The sequence below is a fragment of the Arachis ipaensis genome, chromosome B6, assembly GCF_059453495.1.
Source record: "Arachis ipaensis isolate K30076 ecotype BB chromosome B6, ASM5945349v1, whole genome shotgun sequence".
NCBI classification, from domain to species: domain Eukaryota; kingdom Viridiplantae; phylum Streptophyta; class Magnoliopsida; order Fabales; family Fabaceae; genus Arachis; species Arachis ipaensis.
Window position 1 is genome coordinate 28,333,743 of NC_142441.1, and position 16,097 is coordinate 28,349,839.

At 37.9% G+C, this 16,097-nt stretch overlaps 1 non-coding gene across 1 annotated transcript; it reads right to left on the reverse strand.

Annotated features, from left to right (window-relative positions):
* Nucleotides 1-14,609: 14,609 nt before the first annotated feature.
* LOC148554980 (small nucleolar RNA R71) lies at nucleotides 14,610-14,717 on the reverse strand. The gene has a single exon (XR_015887733.1). It is a non-coding gene; the product is annotated as a small nucleolar RNA R71 (small nucleolar RNA).
* Nucleotides 14,718-16,097: the final 1,380 nt, after the last annotated feature.

A 16,097-nucleotide genomic window follows, 5' to 3' on the forward strand; every position in this document is an offset into this window, starting at 1 on the left:
ATGAGTTTCTGTGCTTTTCTATGATTTCAAGTATTTTCTGGCTGAAATTGAGGGACCTGAGCAAAAATCTAATTTAGAGGCTGAAAAAGGACTGCAGATGCTGTTGGATTCTGACTTCCCTGCACTCAAAGTGGATTTTCTGGAGCTACAGAAGTCTAATTGGTGCGCTCTTAATTGCGCTGGAAAGTAGACATCTAGGGCTTTCCAACAATATATAATAGTTCATACTTTTCTCGAGTTTAGACGATGCAAACTGGCATTCAATGCCAGTTCTCTGCCCTATTCTGGCGTTAAACGCAAGAAACAGGTTACAAGTTGGAGTTCAACGCACAAAACAGGTTACAAACTGGCGTTTAACTCCAGAAACAGCCTAGGCATGTGTAAAGCTCAAGTCTCAGCCCCAGCACACACCAAGTGGGCCCCGAAAGTGGATTTCTGCACTATCTGTCATAGTTTACTCATTTTCTGTAAACCTAGGTTACTAGTTGAGTATTTAAAAAACTTTTAGGGATTTATTTTGTATCTCATGACATTTTAGATCTGAACTTTGTACTTTTTGACGGCATGAGTCTCTAAACCCCATTGTTGGGGGTGAGGAGCTCTGCTGTGTCTCGATGAATTAATGCTATTACTCTTGTTTTCCATTCAAACACGCTTGTTTCTATCTAAGATATTTATTCGCACTTCAATATGATGAATGTGATGATCTGTGACATTCATCACCATTCTCAACCTATGAACACGTGCCTGACAACCACCTCCGTTCTACATTAGATTGAATGAGTATCTCTTGGATTCCTTAATCAGAGTCTTCGTGGTATAAGCTAGAATCCATTGGCAGCATTCTTGAGAATCCGGAAAGTCTAAACCTTGTCTGTGGTATTCCGAGTAGGATTCAGGGATTGGATGACTGTGATGAGCTTCAAACTCACAAGGGTTGGGCGTAGTGACAGACGCAAAAGGATCAATGGATCCTATTCCAGCATGAGTGAGAACCGACAGATGATTAGCCTTGTGGTGACAGCGCACCTAGACTATTTTCACTGAGAGGACGGATGGTAGCCATTGACAATGGTGATCCACCAACACACAGCTTGCCATAGGAGGAACCTTGCGTGCGTGAAGAAGAAGACATGGGGAAAGCAGAGATTCAGAAGATAAAGCATCTCCAAAACTCCAACATATTCTCCATTACTGCATAATAAGTATTATTTAATCCATGCTCTCTTGTTCATTTACAAGTCAACTGATAATTATAATTGATATCCTGACTAAGAATTACAAGATAACCATAGCTTGCTTCAAGCCAACAATCTCTGTGGGATCGATCCTTACTCACGTAAGGTATTACTTGGACGACCCAGTGCACTTGCTGGTTAGTGGTACGAATTGTGAAAAGTGTGATTTACAATTACGTGCACCAAGTTTTTGGCGCCGTTGTCGGGGATTGTTTGAGTTTGAACAACTGACGGTGAATCTTGTTGCTTAGATTAGGAAATTTGTCTTTTGGGTCAGAGTCTTTTATTTCCTTTCAAAAAAAATTTTTTTCAAAAAAATGTTAATTTTCTTTATTGAATTTTTAGTTTTTCTGTGAGTTTAGTGTCACATTTTAAGTTTGGTGTTAATTGCATGCCTTTCTTTGTCTTTCAATTTTCGAATTGCATGTTCTTGTTCTTCCTTGATCTTCAAATTGTTCTGTGTCTTTTAGTGTTTTTCTTGTGCTTTTTTAAAATATCAGTTTTCAAAAAAAAATTTATTTATTAAATACCTTATTAAAACACGTTAAATTTATAGCTCAATTGGCTAGAGCGTTGTGCTTATGTTCTTGGTAATTGGCTATCTTCTTTTTTTGAACTTCTTCAAAAATAATTTTTCTTTGAAAAAATCTTGTGCCAAACTTTAAGTTTGGTGTTCTCCTGTTAACTTTTCTTTAGTTTTCAAAAATTTTATTTTGGTTTTCTAAAAATTCTAAGTTTGGTGTTCTATCTTCATGTTCTTGTTGTTCTTGTGAGTCTTCAAAGTGTTCTTGAGTCTTTCTTGTGTTTTGATCTTAAAATTTTTAAGTTTGGTGTTCCCTGGTGTTTTCCCTCCAAAATTTTCGAAAACAAGGGGCATTAGATCTAAAAATTTTAAGTTGTGTGTCTTTTGTGTGTTTTTCTCTTTCTTCATTAAATTCAAAAATATCTTTTCTCTTTATTTTAATTAATTTTCGAAATTTTCCTTTAAAAATTCAGATTTTTTTAAAAAAAAAAAAAACTTTCTATTTTATCTTATCTTAGTTTCAAAAATTCAAAATTCAAATCTTTTTCGAAAATCATATTCAAAAAAAATTTTCAAATCTTTTCAATTAAGTAGTTAATTCAACATTCAAATTTATTTTTATTTCCCTTTTCTCTTAAATTTCAAAATCTATATTTTATCTCCTAATTATTTTACTTTATTTTATTTCAATTTTTTTGGTTATTTTTAATTAAATAAAATAAAAATAAAAATATATTTTACTTGCAATTCACATCATCTCCCTTTCTCCATCATGGATCTAAGTGGAAATGAACAGTCCAGAAGGACTCTAGGGTCATATGCTAACCCCATTACTGCTGCATATGGGAGTAGCATCTGTATACCTCCGATCAAAGCAGGCAGTTTTGAGCTAAATCCTCAGCTCATTGTCATAGTGCAGCAAAACTGCCAGTATTCCGGTCTTCCACAGGAAGAACCTACTGAGTTTCTGGCATAATTTTTGCAAATTGCTGACACAGTACGTGACAAGGAGGTAGATAAGGATGTATACAGACTGTTACTATTTCTGTTTGCTGTAAAAGATCAAGCTAAAAGGTGGTTAAATAACTAACCTACAGCAAGCATAAGAACATGGAAACAATTATCAGACAAATTCCTGAATCAATATTTCCCTCCAAAAAGGATGACACAGCTAAGGCTGGACATCCAAGGCTTTGAACAAGAGGATGATGAATCCCTTTATAATGCCTGGGAGAGGTACAAAAGGATGCTAAGGAAATGCCCCTCTGAAATATTTTCAGAGTGGGTGCAATTAGACATCTTCTACTATGGGCTTATAGAAAGAGCTTAGATATCTCTAGACCACTCAGCTAGTGGATCTATACACATGAGAAAAACTATTGAAGAGGCTCAAGAGCTTATTGATATAGTTGCTAGGAATCAGCATCTGTACATAAGCAGTGGGTCCTCCATACAAGAAGAAACCAAAGCAGTATCTACTGAACTTGGTCCTCCAGAACAAGTTGCTGAACTCAATCAACAATTGTGTTTTCTAACAAAACAGCTAGCATAATTCAAGGAGATGCTACAAGACACTAAAAATGCTAATAAAAATATGGAAGCATAATTGAATTAGACAAAACAGCAGCTATCAAGTCAGATAACAGAAGAATGTCAGGCAGTTCAGTTAAGAAGTGGGAAAACATTAAATATCTCACTTCAGAGCAGTAAAAAGCCAAGAAAAGAACAACTGACAGAGGATGAGCAAAACATTGCCCAAAATCCCTCTAAGGACAGTAAGAGCCCAGAGAGGAATAACTCTGGCGTTCAAACGCCAGAAAGGGATGCAAAGCTGGCATTAAACGCCCAACCCACGCACAGTTCTGGTGTTCAAACGCCAGAAACAGGCAGGGAGTTGGCGTCAAACGCCCAGCGGAAGCTCAGTTCTGGCGTTCAAATGCCAGAAACAAGTAAGGAGTTGGCGTCCAATGCCAATCCAGCTTCTAACTCTGGCATTCAAATGCCAGTGAGGGATCAGACACACACAAGTGCTGATAACAACCCCTCTAAAAAGGCTTCTCCAACCACCTCTGTAGGAAATAAACTTGCAGCAACTAAGGTTGAGGAATACAAAGCCAAGATGTCTTATCCTCAAAAACTTCGCAAAGAGGAGCAGGATAAGCAATTTGCCCGCTTTGCAGACTATCTCAAGACTCTTGAAATAAAGATTCTGTTTGCAGAGGCACTTGAGCAAATACCCTCTTATGCCAAGTTCATGAAAGAGATCTTGAGTCATAAGAAGGATTGGAGAGAAACTGAAAGAGTTCTCCTCACTGAAGAATGTAGTGCAGTCATTCTGAAAAGCTTCCCAGAAAAGCTTAAGGATCCCAGGAGTTTTCTGATACCATGCGTATTAGAGGGTAATTGCACCAAGACAGCTTTATGTGATCTTGGGGCAAGCATCAACCTAATACCTGCATCCACTATCAGAAAGCTTGGTTTAACTGAAGAAGTTAAACCAACCAGGATATGTCTCCAACTTGCTGATGGCTCCATTAAATACCCATCAGGCGTGATTGAAGACATGATTGTCAGGGTTGGGCCATTCGCCTTTTCCACTGACTTTGTGGTGCTAGAAATGGAGGAACACAAGAGTGCTACTCCCATTCTAGGAAGACCTTTCCTAGCAACTGGACGAACTCTCATTGATGTCCAAAAGGGGGAAGTAACCCTGAGGGTCAATGAGAATAAGTTCAAGTTAAATGCTGTCAAAGCCATGCAGCATCCAGACACACCAACAGACTGCATGAAAGTTGATCTTATTGACTCTTTAGTAGAGGAGATCAACATGGCTGAGAGTCTCGAATCAGAGCTAGAAGACATCTTTAAAGATGCTCAGCCTGATTTGGAGGATTCAGAAGAAATAAAAGAACCTCTGGAAATTCCTCATGAAGAGGAAAAACCTCCAAAACCCGAGCTCAAACCATTACCACCATCCCTGAAGTATGCATTTTTGGGAGAATGTGACACTTTTCCAATGATCACAAGCTCTGCTTTAAATTCACAGGAAGAGGAAGCACTAATTCAAGTGCTAAGGACACACAAGACAGCTCTTGGATGGTCCATAAGTGACCTTAAGGGCATAAGCCTAGCTAGATAAATGCATAAGATCCTATTGGAGGATGATGCTAAGCCAGTGGTTCAACCACAGAGGCGGCTAAATCTAGCCATGAAGGAAGTGGTGCAGAAAGAGGTCACCAAGTTACTGGAGGCTGGGATTATTTATCCTATTTCTGATAGTCCCTGGGTGAGCCCTGTCCAAGTTGTCTCCAAAAAGGGAGGCATGATAGTGGTTCATAATGAAAAAAATGAACTGGTTCCTACAAGAACAGTTACAGGGTGGCGCATGTGTATTGACTACAGAAGGCTCAACACAGCCACCAGAAAGGATCATTTTCCTTTACCATTCATAGACCAGATGCTAGAAAGACTAGCAGGTCATGGTTATTACTACTTTTTGGATGGCTATTTAGGCTACAACCAAATTGCAGTAGATCCCCAGGATCAAGAGAAAACAGCATTCACATGTCCATCTGGAGTATTTGCGTACAGAAGGATGCCATTTGGGCTGTGTAATGCACCTGCAAACTTTCAGAGATGCATGCTCTCTATTTTCTTTGATATGGTGGAAAATTTTTTGGAAGTCTTCATGGATGATTTCTCAGTATATGGAGACTCATTCAGCTCCTGCCTTGATCACCTGACACTGGTTCTGAAAAGATGCCAAGAGACTAACCTAGTTTTAAACTGGGAAAAATGTCACTTTATGGGGACTGAAGGAATTGTCCTTGGGCACAAGATTTCGAACAAGGGAATAGAGGTAGATCAAGCTAAGGTAGAGGTAATTGAAAAATTACCACCACCTGCCAATGTTAAGGCAATCAGAAGCTTTCTGGGGCATGTAGGATTCTATAGGAGGTTTATAAAAGATTTTTCAAAAATTGAAAAACCTCTAAGCAACCTGCTAGCTGCTGACACGCCATTTGTGTTTGACACAGAGTGTCTGCAAGCGTTTGAAACTCTGAAAGCTAAGCTGGTCACAGCACCAGTCATTTCTGCACTAGACTGGACATTACCATTCGAACTAATGTGTGATGCCAGTGACCATGCCATTGGTGCAGTATTGGGGCAGAGGCATGACAAGCTTCTGCAGTCATTTATTATGCTAGCCGTGTTTTAAATGATGCCCAGAAAAATTACACAACCACAGAAAAAGAATTGCTTGCAGTGGTTTATGCCATTGACAAGTTTAGATCATACTTGGTAGGATCAAAAGTGATTGTTACACTGACCATGCTGCTCTTAAATCTCTACTTAGAAAGCAGGATTCAAAACCCAGGCTCATAAGATGGGTGTTGCTTCTGCAAGAGTTTGATATAGAAATAAGAGACAGAAAAGGGACAGAAAACCAAGTGGCTGACTACCTGTCCCGGATAGAACCAATAGAAGGGGCATCTCTCCCCTCTATTGAGATCTCTGAGACCTTTTTGGATGAGCATTTGTTTGCCATTCAGGAAACACCATGGTTTGTAGACATTGCGAACTATAAAGCTGCCAGGTTTATACCCAAAGAGTATAGCAGGCAACAAAAGAAAAAATTAATTACTGATGCAAAGTACTACTTGTGGGATGAGCCCTATCTCTTTAAGAGATGTGTAGACGGAATAATCCGTAGGTGTGTGCCTAGAGAAGAAGCACAGAAGATTGACGTGGCGGAAATTGGCGAGTCAAGAATTGTTATAGGATATGCGTTGCAAGTATAGTTCTTAACCAACCAGAAATCCGCTCATCAATTTAGAAGGGTGTCACAAAAATTAAAATTAAAATACTGGGAGTATGAATCCCAGATCGTCTCCCAATGAGTTGCAGAAGGGTGTGCTATTTTATTAATCAGATGTTTTCAAAATGGTTTGAATTGAATAACAGGAAATTAAATTAGAGAATTTATGTAATTTAAATAAAGGCCTTGACTGGGAGTAGATTAGCTGGAAGCCCTATTCTTGTTGAAGTACTCTCAAGATTAATTGACAATTGAAGGTTGTCCTGTTTAGTTATCCTTTACTAGGTAAGGAAAAGTCAAACAAGTTGGAATGCTACTTCTATTCACAAGTTCCAACCCACTCAATTAAAAGGGGTTGGTGTCAGTGACTAGAGGGCAATCCAACAACAAACCCAATTATAATTTTTCTTTTTGAGCATTCCAACTCAAGGGTTCCTTTCAATCAACTCCCCATCAAGTTAGGAAACTACTCGCTCATTGTGAATGTAGAATTCATAACATAGGAAAGGGAATTAAAAAAAGACATGATAAATAAAAATCAAAGAAATCAATTAAAAGTAAAAGTAATTCTTGTATTAATAAATTCTAAAAATAATTCAATATTAAAATTGAGTAAATTAAAGGACATGGAAGAGTAAGAGCCAAGTAAAGAAAACGAACTAGAATGATGAAGTCTTGATTAGGTAATAACTCTTCTCAATATCCCAATGCAAAAAGCAATAGAAATAAAATCCTAAGAACTATGAATGTGTAGAGAGAAAACCTAGAGGAGGAGTAAAACTAGATCTAAAAACTAAGAATTGTGTAGAATGAATGTTGTTTTTGGTTTCTGCATGTTCTCTGGCTCTAGTCTGCTTTTTTGGGCGGAAAACTGGGTCAAAACAGGGCCCAAAATCGCCCCCAGCGAATTCTGCAGATTATGCAGATTGCGCATGTCACAGGATCGCGTCATTCATGCGGCCGCGTCATTCGGCGTTTTGCCCTGCCACGCGAGCGCGTCGTTTACGCCTCCGCGTCACTTGTGTTTTTCCAATCCGCACGGTCGCATGAGCCATGCAGCCGCGTCACTGTGATTTCGTCTCTTTCGCGCGGTCGCGTGAGCCTTGCGGCCGCGTCACTTATCGCTGGTCATCTCCTCAATTTCTTGTGTTCCTTCCATTTTTGCAAGCTTCCTTTCCAATCTCCAACTCATTCATGCCCTATAAAGCCTGAAACACTTAACACACAGATCACGGCATCGAATGGAACAAAGGAGAATTAAAATACATAATTAAAAGTCTCTAGGAAGCAAGTTTTCAATCATGTAATAATTTTAGGAAGGAAATATAAATGCATGCTAATCATATGAATAAGTGGGTAAAGATCGTGATAAAACCACACAATTGAACACATTATAAACCATAAAATAGTGGTTTATCAACCTCCCCACACTTAAACATTAGCATGTCCTCATGCTTAGTTGAAGGAGATAAAATAAATGAGTAGGAACATGTAAAACTCATGCAATGCAATGCAATCTATATATGTGAATGCAACTATATGATTCTTGTCCACTTGATTAATAGTAAATAAGCTCTCCAAAATAATTACAAATCAAATTCCACTAATTCAATTCTTATACAGTAAGAACAGATAAAAATGCAAGAAGGTAGCTCATGAAAGCAGGGAACATAGAATTTTAAGCATTGAACCCTCACTGATGATGTATGTACGCTCTAATTTCTCTAGTGTATAGGGCAATCACTCTATCCTTCTCTAATCATGCTCTCTAATTATTTGTTCTTCTCCTAACCAATCAACAACATTTAATATACCAATGCAAACATCATGAGGTCTTTCCAAGGTTGTAATGGGGCCAAGGTAATGGTGAGGATACATATGTGGCTAAGTAAGCTTATAAACTGAAACTTTAATTAACCCAAGCCTTAACATAACCTATATATATTCTTTATAACCTTAGAATTCATACCTAGCTACCCAGAATTTTCTTTTCACATTCCATACTCGTGTATCAACTTTTTTATTTTAATTTTATCATACATGCATTGATCTTTGAATTCTTAACTTAGCATTGGGGTAATTTTGTCCCCTTATTTATTTATTGAATATTTTTGGGTTTTTTTTTACATAAAAATAAAAATAAACATAGCTTATCAATGCACATAGATTTTTAATTCTTATAGTTTCACATGAGTAGGTATCCAAATTCCCATTATATTATCATGACACATTCTCTTATTATCTTTTGTTTCCCACAATTTCCCATACTTAATTAGCACACACAATTCTATCTTAAGCTAAGCAAAGATTTAATTTGGGATATATAATTGTTTTTTTTCTGCTTAAGGCTAGTAATGTCGTAAAATATAGAACAAATGGGATTTAAAGGCTCAAAGTGGCTAACAAAGGTAATTGAAAGGGTAGGTTTAATTTAGATAAGTGAGCTAAACAATTAATGGCCTCAATCATATGCAAGCATACAAATATAATAAACATTGGACATATAGGATGAAACAAAATATAGATTACAATCATAGAGAAGTAAACACACAAGAATAAAATAATTATGGTTAAATAATGTAACCATGCATAAAGGCTCAAATCTCACAGGTTGTGTGTTCTTTAGCTCAAAAATTATGTTCCAAATACGACTTCAAGCAAATTTAACATAAAAGTTTTAATTAAAATTAGTGAAATTTTGTTCCAAAAATAGAGTCTTAGAAGAAAACTTATTGTGTTTTCAATCAAGTAGAACATGAATGCAACTAATATATTACTATAAAATTTATCCTATTCTAAAAAAGAAAAACTAACTAAATATCCTAATTTATTGGTGTTTAGGGAAGAGAAATTACCTCTGGAAGTCAGGTACTGACCGACCTCCCCACACTTAAGGCTTTGCACCATCCTCGGTGCCATCTGTCAGGAACAGGGGTGGGCTAGTAGCAGTATCTCCACAGTCGGGACCATCATGGCTCTCTGTTCTGGTAAAGGAAGTGGAGTCCGGGGTGTCTGAGTCTCTGTATTTTCCTTTAAGTAGCTCCTTGAGGTGTTTGAATCGGCGCTCGTTACGGCGCTCTCTTAGCTTCGCTTTCTGTTCTTGTCGGTCCAACCTTGCAAGTATCTGATGGAGCAGTTGAGTTGTTGTAGGTGCTTGTGGTGTTGAAGGAGGAATGTCTGCAGCCAGTTCAGTAGGCTGGCTTGTAGTGGTTGCTGAGGGTCTGATATATTTCCCATTAGGGACATACTGATCATCCCGTGGAAGCATGGCTTTGATGTCCCCAGCTCTGAAGGAGACTCTGGCTACTGAGACAAGATCTGAGACCAAGGCGGGAAAAGGTAAGTTGCCCATGATTTGTACGTGTCCCATGGCATTCCGGATGTGTCTTGGTAGGTTCAGAGGCTGGTCTGTAAGGATGCACCATAGTAGAACGGCCATGTCCGCAGTGAAGGAGGACTCGTGAGTGCTTAGAAAGACGTAATGGGACATGATCTGTGCCTATACGCGAGCCTCCAAGGTAAGTGCTGAAGCCGATATTTCCTTAGGGCGGGTACGATGGTATCCGTAGATCCAACGGCTGCCAGGTAGTGCGATAACTCTGAGAATGGTGTCCCAGTCAAATTGGTACATCTAGCGCTTGAGTGCGGCTTCTTGAAAGGCGTCCAATCCTTCTGGAACAAGGGGAAGACCTAGAGCTTTTTGAATGGCCTCTTCTGTAATGGGGACTTGCTTCTAACGGACAAAGACAGACTGCAGGGTTGGCAGGTGGAAGTTGGAGTAGAACTCGACTACCCAAGAAAGATTGACCTGCCTCGGCTGTCTCTGTAGGAAACCCCATTGTCTTTGTGCAATTTGCAGCTCAACAAAGGTAGCAATATTGGGCGGGAGGATAAGAAGGTATTCGTTGTTGTAACTCCTTTCTGCCAAGATGGGGAACATCTGCTCACAGTAACGATTGGGAAATCGTGCAGTGTCCTTTGCTGGGAAGGCTTTCTACTTTTCATCAATCTTTATAATTGATGAGCGGATAACTTATACGCTTTTTGACATTGTTTTTAGTATGTTTTTAGTAGGATCTAGTTACTTTTAGGGATGTTTTCATTAGTTTTTATGTTAAATTCACATTTCTGGACTTTACTATGAGTTTGTGTGTTTTTCTGTGATCTCAGGTATTTTCTGGCTGAAATTGAGGGACTTGAGCAAAAATCAGATTCAGAGGTTGAAGAAGGACTGCTGATGCTGTTGGATTCTAACCTCCCTGCACTCAAAGTGAATTTTCTGGAGCTACAGAACTCGAAATGGTGCGCTTCCAATTGCGTTGGAAAGTAGACATCCAAAGATTTCCAGAAATATATAATAGTCCATACTTTGCCCAAGTTTAGATGACGCAAACTGGCGTTCAACGCCAGCTCTCTGCCCAATTCTGGCGTCCAGCGCCAGAAACAAGCTGCAAAGTGGAGTTCAACGCCCAAACTGGCACAAAAGCTGGCGTTCAACTCCAAGAATGACCTCTACACGTGCAACACACAAGCTCAGCCCAAGCACACACCAAGTGGGCCCTGGAAGGGGATTTATACATCAATTACTTACTCCTGTAAACCCTAGTGACTAGTTTATTATAAATAGAACTTTTTATCATTGTATTCATAGTCTTGGTTACACCGGTTCCCCTCTGGGGCCGAGACCAATGAACTCCATCATCACTTATGTATTTTCAAACGGTAGAGTTTCTGCACTCCATAGATTAAGGTGTGGAGCTCTGTTGTTCCTCAAAGATTAATGCAAAGTACTACTGTTTTCTATTCAATTCACTTGTTCCGCTTCTAAGATATTCATTCATACTTCAACCTGAATGTGATGAACGTGACAATCATCATCATTCCCTATGAACGCGTGCCTGACAACCACTTCCATTCTACATTAGATTGAATGAGTATCTCTTAGATCTCTTAATCGGAATCTTCGTGGTGTAAGCTAGAATGATGGCGGCATTTAAGAGAATCCGGAAAGTCTAAAACTTGTCTGTGGTATTCCGTGTAGGATTTAATGATTGAATGACTGTGACGAGCTTCAAACTCGCGATTGCTGGGCGTTAGTGACAGACGCAAAAGGAGGGTGAATCCTATTCCAGCATGATCGAGAACCGACAGATGAATAGCCGTGCCGTGACAGGATGCGTTGACCATTTTCACTGAGAGGAGGGGATGTAGCCACTGACAACAGTGATGCCCTTGCATAAAGCCAGCCATGGAAAGGAGTAAGACTGATTGGATGAAGATAGTAGGAAAGCAGAGGTTCAGAGGAACGAAAGCATCTCTATGCGCTTATCTGAAATTCTCACCAATGATTTACATAAGTATTTCTATCCCTATTTTATTAATTATTTTCGAAAACCCCATTACTATTTTATATCCGCCTGACTGAGATTTACAAGGTGACCATAGCTTGCTTCATACCAACAATCTCCGTGGGATTCGACCCTTACTCACGTAAGGTATTACTTGGACGACCCAGTGCACTTGCTGGTTAGTTGTGCGAAGTTGTGAACCATGGTATTGGCATCATGTATTTGGCGCCATTACCAGGGAAAGAAAGAGCGATGAATTTTACATAATTAAAGTGTAATCACAATTTCTGCGCACCAAGTTTTTGGCGCCGTTGCCGGGGATTGTTTGAGTTTGGACAACTAATGGTTCATCCTGTTGCTCAGATTAGGTAATTTTCTTTTTGTTTTGTTTTCAAAAATTTTTCAAAAATCTTTCAAAAATTTTTCTTTTGTTTTCGAAAAAAAAAAATTTGTTTTCAAAAATATATTTTTCTTCAGAATTTTTAAGAATGAATTCTAGTGTTTCATGAAGCATGTTGAAGCCTGGCTGGCTGTAAGGCCATGTCTCAATTCTTTTGGACTCAAGAGAAGAGCTTCTTTATCTTTCTTAGCAAATTGGCTACTGAATGTAAAGTTCTGCTAAAGCTTGACTGGCTATTAAGCCATGTCTAACCCTCAGATTGGAGCCTTAGACTAAAATGGCAAGATTCCTGGAATTCATATTAAAAATTTTAGAATCCTTGTTTTTGTTTTTCAAATAATTTTCGAAAAAATACAAAAAAAATTAGAAAATCATAAAAATCAAAAATATTTTTTTGTGTTCTTGTTTGAGTCATGAGTCATGTTATAAGCTTGGTGTCAATTGCATGTGCATCTTGCATTTTTCGAAAAAATCATGCATTCATAGTGTTCTTTATGATCTTCAAGTTGTTCTTGGTAAGTCTTCTTGTTTGATCTTTGCATTTGCATGTTTTGTGTCTTTTCTTGTTTTTCATATGCATTCTTGGATTCTTAGTGTCTAAGCATTAAAGAATTCTAAGTTTGGTGTCTTGCATGTTTTCTTTGCATTAAAAAAAAAAATTTTTTTAAAAATATGTTCTTGATGTTCATCATGATCTTCATAGTGTTCTTGGTGTTCATCTTGACATTCATAGCATTCTTGCATGCATTCATTGTTTTGATCTAAAAAATTCATGCATTGTATAATTTTCATGTTTTTCTCTCTCATCATAGAAAATTCAAAAAAATAAAAAAAAATATATATCTTTCCCCCTTTTCTCTCATAATTTCGAAAATTAGATTTGACTTTTTCAAAACTTTTTAAAATCTAGTTGTTTTTATGAGTCAAATCAAATTTTCAATTTAAAAATCTTATCTTTTTCAAAATCTTTTTCAAAAATCAAATCTTTTTCATTTCTCTTAGTTATTTTCGAAAATTTCAAAAATATTTTTCAAAAATCTTTTTCTTAATTTTACATCATATTTTTGAAAATAACAATAACAATTAATGTTTTGATTCAAAAATTTCAAGTTTGTTACTTGCTTGTTAAGAAAGATTCAAACTTTAAGTTCTAGAATCATATCTTGTGATTTCTTGTGAATCAAGTCATTAATTGTGATTTTAAAAATCAAATCTTTTTCAAAACTAATTTCAATCATATCTTTTCAAAAATATCTTCTTATCTCACCTTTTCTAAAAATTTGATTTCAAAATATCTTTTTTAACTTCCTAACTTCTTGTCTTTTCAAAATTTGTTTCAACTAACTAACTAACTTTTTGTTTGTTTCTTATCTTTTTCAAAACTACCTAACTAACTCTCTCTCTCCAATTTTCGAAAATATCTCCCTCTTTTTCAAAATTTCTTTTTAATTAACTAATTATTTCAATTTTTAAATCTTAATTTTCGAAAATTACTAACATTTTTCAAAAACTATTTTCGAAAATCACTAACTCTTTTTCAAAAATTATTTTCGAAAATTCTCCTTCTCTCTCATCTCCTTCTATTTATTTATTCATCTACTAACACTTCATCCCACCCAAATTCGAACCCCCTCTTCCATCTGTGTTCGAATTTCTTCTTCTTCTTTTCTTCTACTCACACTAGGACCTCTATACTGTGGTAAAAAGGACCCCTATTATTATTATTTTTCTGTTCTCTCTTTTTCATATGAGCAGGAGCAAGGACAAGAACATTCTTGTTGAAGCAGATCCAGAACCTGAAAGGACTCTGAAGAGGAAACTAAGAGAAGCTAAATTACAACAATCCAGAGAGAACCTTTCAGAAATTTTCGAACAGGAAGAGGAGATGGCAGCCGAAAATAATAATAATGCAAGGAGAATGCTTGGTGACTTTACTGCACCTAATTCCAATTTACATGGAAGAAGCATCTCCATTCCTGCCATTGGAGCAAACAACTTTGAGCTGAAACCTCAATTAGTTTCTCTAATGCAGCAGAACTGCAAGTTTCATGGACTTCCATCTGAAGATCCTTTTCAGTTCTTAAATGAATTCTTGCAGATATGTGATACTGTTAAGACTAATAGAGTAGATCCTGAAGTCTACAGGCTCATGCTTTTCCCTTTTGCTGTAAGAGACAGAGCTAGAGTATGGTTGGACTCTCAACCTAAGGATAGCCTGAACTCTTGGGATAAGCTGGTCACGGCTTTCATAGCCAAGTTCTTTCCTCCTCAAAAGCTGAGCAAGCTTAGAGTGGATGTTCAAACCTTCAGACAGAAAGAAGGTGAATCCCTCTATGAAGCTTGGGAAAGATACAAACAGTTGACCAAAAAGTGTCCTTCTGACATGCTTTCAGAATGGACCATCCTGGATATATTCTATGATGGTCTGTTTGAGTTATCTAAGATGTCATTGGATACTTCTGCAGGTGGATCCATTCACCTAAAGAAAATGCCTGCAGAAGCTCAAGAACTCATTGACATGGTTGCTAATAACCAGTTCATGTACACTTCTGAGAGGAATCCTGTGAGTAATGGGACGCCTATGAAGAAGGGAGTTCTTGAAATTGATACTCTGAATGCCATATTGGCTCAGAATAAAATATTGACTCAGCAAGTCAATATGATTTCTCAGAGTCTGAATGGAATGCAAGCTGCATCCAACAGTACTCAAGAGGCTTCTTATGAAGAAGAAGCTTATGATCCTGAGAACCCTGCAATAGCAGAGGTGAATTACTTAGGTGAACCTTATGGAAACACCTATAACTCATCATGGAGAAATCATCCAAATTTCTCATGGAAGGATCAAAAGCCTCAACAAGGCTTTAATAATAGTGGAAGAAACAGGTTTAGCAATAGCAAGCCTTTTCCATCATCCACTCAGCAACAGACAGAGAATTCTGAGCAGAATCCATCTAGCTTAGCAAACTTAGTCTCTGATCTATCTAAGGCCACTGTGAGTTTCATGAATGAAACAAGGTCTTCCATTAGAAATTTGGAAGCACAAGTGGGCCAGCTGAGTAAAAGGATCACTGAAATCCCTCCTAGCACTCTCCCAAGCAATACAGAAGAAAATCCAAAAGGAGAGTGCAAGGCCATTGACATAACCAAAATGGCCGAACCCAATGAGGGAGAGGATGACGTGAATCCCAAGGAGGAAGACCTCCTGGGACGTCCAGTGATCAATAAGGAGCTTCCCTCTGAGGAACCAAAGGACTCTGAGGCTCATCTAGAGACCATAGAGATTCCATTGAACCTCCTTATGCCATTCATGAGCTCTGATGAGTATTCCTCTTCTGAAGAGAATGAGGATGTTACTGAAGAGCAAGATGCCAAGTTCCTTGGTGCAATCATGAAGCTGGATGCCAAATTATTTGGTATTGAAACTTGGGAAGATGAACCTCCCTTGTTCATCAATGAACTAAGTGATCTGGATCAACTGACATTGCCTCAAAAGAGACAGGATCCTGGAAAGTTCATAATACCTTGTACTATAGGCACAATGATCTTTAAGGCTCTGTGTGACCTTGGTTCAGGAATAAACCTCATGCCCCTCTCTGTAATAGAGAAACTGGGAATCTATGGGGTGCAAGCTGCTAAAATCTCATTAGAGATGGCAGACAATTCAAGAAAACAGGCTTATGGACAAGTAGAGGACGTGTTAGTAAAGGTTGAAGGCCTTTACATCCCTGCTGATTTCATAGTCTTAAATACTGGAAAGGAAGAGGATGAA